Source organism: Mandrillus leucophaeus, unplaced genomic scaffold (assembly GCF_000951045.1).
Source record: "Mandrillus leucophaeus isolate KB7577 unplaced genomic scaffold, Mleu.le_1.0 Scaffold365, whole genome shotgun sequence".
NCBI classification, from domain to species: domain Eukaryota; kingdom Metazoa; phylum Chordata; class Mammalia; order Primates; family Cercopithecidae; genus Mandrillus; species Mandrillus leucophaeus.
The window spans coordinates 1,390,423-1,395,537 of NW_012103865.1; the positions used below are offsets into that span (position 1 = coordinate 1,390,423).

Consider the following 5,115-nt stretch of genomic DNA (forward strand, 5'->3'; position numbering starts at 1 on the left):
AAAAAAAGATCAGCCACACCACTGAAGGGCTGGAGGCCTATGGAAAGCTAGCCAAAGATCTTGAAGAAGAATTGAAGAGAACTATTAATTTTTATCAAAGGCAGGTTATTTCCTACGAGAAAAAAGGACATGATAATTGGTTGGCAGCTCAGACTGCTGAAAGAAACCTCAATGATTTAAGGAAAGAAAATGCTCACAACAGACAAAAATTAACTGAAACAGAGTTTAAATTTGAACTTTTAGAAAAAGATCCTTGTGCACCTGATGTTTCAAATACAGCATTTGGCAGAGGGCATTCCCCATGTGGTCCCTCACCATTGGGTCAGCCTTCATCTGAAACCAGAGCTTTTCTGTCTCCTCAAACTGTGTTGGAGGGTCCACTGAGACCCTCACCTGTGCTTCCGGCGGGAGGAGGAAGAGGCCCAAGAGGCCCAGGGAATCCTCTGGACCATCAGATTACCAATGAAAGAGGAGAACCAGCCTGCGATACGTTAACCGATCCTCACAGGGTTCCTCCTGACACTGGGTCCCTGTCATCTCCGTGGGAACAGGACTATAGGATGATGTTTCCTCCACCAGGACAATCATATCCTGATTCAGCTCCTCCTCCACAAAGGGAAGACAGATTTTATTCTAATTCTGATGGACTGTCTGGGCCAGCAGAACTCAGAAGTTTTAATGTGCCTTCTTTGGATAAAATGGATGGGTCAATGCCTTCAGAAATGGAATCCAGTAGAAATGATGCCAAAGATCATCCTGGTAATTTAAATGTGCCTGATTCATCTCTCCCTGCTAAAAATGAAGCAACTGGCACCAGCTTTGTTCCTCCACCTCTAGCTCCAATCAGAGGTCCACTGTTTCCAGTGAATACAAGGAGCCCATTCATGAGAAGAGGACCTCCTTTCCCCCCACCTCCTCCAGGAACCGTGTTTGGAGCTTCTCGAGGTTACTGTCCACCAAGGGATTTCCCAGGTCCACCACGTGCTCCGTTTGCAGTGAGAAACATCTATTCACCGAGGGGTTTTCCTCCTTACCTTCACCCAAGACCTGGATTTTACTCCAACCCCACATTCTGAAGGTAGAAGCGAGTTCCCTTCAGGGTTGATTCCGCCTTCCAAGGAGCCTGCTACTGAAGAACCAGAACCACAGCAAGAAACCCGACAATATTTTTGCTCTCTTCAAAAGTAATTTAGACTGATCTCATTTTCAGTTTAAGTAATGGCTGTTACTTAAGTGATTACACTTTTCTCAAATTGAAGTTTAAGGAATTATAGTTCTTAGTATAGTAGTTTATAAATAAAGATGATTTAAATACAAATCTATGAGTAAATCATTTCCATTTTATTATATTCTAGATAGTATAAGTACTTTAATTTGGTGAACTAATCCACTTTTATAGAAACAACAGTGGGAGTTTTATATATGTAATCTTGCAGGTGGGGAGGTTTTAAATTCTAAAGGCTGTGTCTTCATGCCAAGAAGTGTATTCACTGTAGTTGTAGATAAATGTGAAAATAACTTTATGCTTAATTAAATAAATTTTTGTTGACTTTTTTAAAAAAGAAAACTGCCAGAACTGAAAGGAGATATAGATGAATCCACAATTATAGTTAGAAATTTCCTCATGCCCTTTTCAATAATTGATAGAACTAGACAGAAAATCAGCAAGGAGTGTTGGCTTTGGCAGCACTTTCTAAAATTAGAATGATGCCGACAAGATTAACACGGCTCCTGCATATAGATTACACAAAATTTTGCGAGGCATTTCATATTTTTAAAAAGAGGAAAAAAAAAAAAAGAAAATCAACAAGAATATAAAACAACTCAAAATGCCATTAACCAAAGGAATCAATTTGGCATTTACAGAATATTCCACACAACAACAGCAGAATACACATTTTTTCTTGAGTGCTGACAAATACATGGCAAGATAGAGCTATCCGAGGCCCTAAAACTTTCCACAATCAATTTAAAAGACATAGTAATCATCCAGAGCAAGTGAAAACCACAAATCATTGTAGGGAATCCAACTGGAAATCAGCATAAGAAAGATATGAAAATCACTAAACTTTTGGAAGTTTAAAAACACACTTCACAATAATCTATTTGTCAACAAAGAGGTCTCAAGGAAAAATTTAAAAATACATTGGACTGGATACACATGAAACTGTGACATATCAAAGTGCTGAGAAGGAAACTTATAGCAATAAATGCATGCATTAGGAAAGAGGAAAAGTCTCGAGTGAGCAATAGATTTCCACCTCAGGAACCTAGAAAAAGAAGAGCAGAATAAACTGAAAGCAAGTAGAGGATGGGGATTAATAAAGATAAGAACAGAAAACACTTACATTTAAAAGAGAAAAACAATAGTTAAATCAATGAAACAAAGAGATAGCTCTGTTAAAAGATTAAGAAAATTTAGCAAACTCAAGCAGAAATTAAAAGGAAAAAAAAAGACATACATTTTAAATATCATAATGAAACAGGCGATATCACTACAGACACCGCACATCACAAAGGACAATCAAGGAATATTACAAACCACTCCACACACATAAATTAGACAATTTAGACAAAATGGACAAAATGCAGTGTTCCTGCTGCGACACAAACTAACTCAACTCACCACGCAGGAATAGACCATTTGAAGAACTCTATAACCATTAAGAAAATAGAATTCCTAATTTTAAAACTACCAAATAAGAAATCTCTAGGTTTAGATGGTTTCACTGGAGAATTCTAACATGTTTTAAAGAAATTAACACCAGTGCTACACAATCTTTTCCAGAGGACAGAAAAGGAGAGAACACTCCCCAATTTATTTTTTGAAGCTATTATTACACTGATACCAAAACCAGGAGAGACACCAAAACCAGGGTGTGTGTGCATATGTAAAGATATGTATAACTTAATATTAACAAATAGAGTTCTACAGTATATTAAAAAAGTACCCCATGTTCAAGGGGGGTTGTTGCCAGAAATACAAGGCTGATTAAATCTCAAAAAGTCAATCAAAATAATCCACCGTGTTAACAAACAAAAGAAGGAAAGTTACATTGTATCAGTTGATACATAATAAACATTTAACACATTTCAATATCTGTTCATGATAAAAGTTCTCTATAAAGTGGGAATAGAGGAAACTTTAGCCACTTGATAAAAAGCATCTACAAAACGCTAGCATTATACAGTCATATGTTGTTTAATGATGCGGATAGGTTCTGAGAAATGTGCTGTCAAGTTATTTTGTCATTCTGCAAATGTGGTAGAGTGTACTTACACAAACCTAGATGGTATATACAGTAGCTGCTATACACCTAGGCTATATGGAATAGCTCATCGCCCCTAGGTGACAAACCTGTACAGCATATTAGTGTACTGAATACTACAGGCAATTGTAACACAGTGAGTGTTACATTTATGTGCTTGAAACCCAGGGCCCTGCTGGCATAGGCACCTGGGGAATCTCCTGGTCTGCGGGTTGCGAAGAACATGGGAAAAGCGCAGTATCTGGGCCGGAGTGCATCATTCCTTATGGTATAGTCCCTGGAAGCTTCCCTTGGCTAGGGGAGGGAGTTCCTTGACCCCTTATGCTTCCTGGGTGAGGTGAGGCCACACCCTGCTTCAGCTCACCCTCCATGGGCTGCACCCACTGTCTAGCCAGTCCCAATGAGATGGCCAGGTACCTCAGTTGGAAATGCAGAAATTACCCACCTTCTGCATTGATCTCGCTGGGAGCTGCAGACCAGAGCTGTTCCTATTCGGCCAGTCACAACTTTATTTCTTATTTTCTAAAAGATTTTATTGAATACACTTTAAGTATAATAAAAACTATTTTTTCAAATAGTGAAATAATCATTTTTTTCCTTTTTCATCTGCTGATATGAGTGGATTCATAAATTAATTTTCTAATGCTAAAGCAATATTGAGTCCTGGTATTATGTGCATTATGATACGTGCAAGTTATTGTTTATAAGTTTAATATTGTTCTTGGGATTCTTATCTCCATATTTAGGAGTTGGATTGGCCTGTAGTTCTCTCTTTCCGTGTACTTGTTATGTTTTGATATCAAAGTTACATCTTTCCTCATAAAATATATTATTGAATGCTCCCTCTTTTTTTTCTGAAAGTTGTCATAAATATTAAAATTACTTGTTCCCTAAATATTTGAAAGAAGTCACCCAACCTTGGTCTGGAAATTTCTTTATAAGAGGTTTTTAACCAGCTTGGGATGCTGAGACAGGCGGGTCATGAGGTCAGGCGTTCGAGGCCGGCCTGACCAACATGGTGAAACCCTGTCTCAGCTAAAAATACAAAAATTACCCAGCTGTGGTGGTGCTCGCCTGTAATCCCAGCTACTCAGGAGGCCGAGACAGGAGAATCACTTGAACCCAGGAGGTGGAGGTTGCAGTGAGCCGAGACTGCACCACTGCACTCTGGCCTGGGCAACAAACTGAGACTCCATCTCAAAACAAAAACAAAAACAAAACAAAACAACAACAGAAAAACGTGATTACCTACTGCCAGCATTCTCTCAGTAGTTACAGAATTATTGATAAACTTCTTCGTTCAGTTTTTAAAATGATGCTTTTCAACAATTTGTGAATTTTACCTAAATTGTCAAATGCATTGGCTTAAAGTTGTTTATTCATTTCTGTATTATTATTTAATAATCGCATCATCTGTCATTTTCTTTCCCTTTCATTCCTGATGTTAGTTATTGGTACTTTGTGTCACTCCTCTTTTCTCCTTACTCGGTCTCACTAGAGATTTGTCTCTTCAAAGAACCAATTTTGAGTTTAGTTCTTGCCACTTTCTATTTAAATCATATCTGTTCTTAGTTTTATTATTTCCTTTCTTCTGCTTTTTGAGGTAGGTGTTATTTGACTATTATTATCTAACTTCCTAATATGATGTTTAGCTCCATTTACTTTCAGTGTTTTTTTCTTCTCTAATATTAACCTTTAAAAATATACATTATTTGAAGCACTTTGTACCAAATGAACAGTATACATATACGTCATACAAATAGCTGAAAGGAACAAGTAAATTCTGCAAATTAATCACTATGCACACAAGTAAATGGACTAGTGAATGGGTTCCAGTGAATGAGTG

The 5,115-nt window shown here is 37.6% G+C and overlaps 1 pseudogene; it reads left to right on the top strand.

Annotated features, from left to right (window-relative positions):
- LOC105546682 overlaps positions 1-1,076 on the top strand; it is a 6,163-nt pseudogene extending 5,087 nt beyond the window's left edge.
- Positions 1,077-5,115: the final 4,039 nt, after the last annotated feature.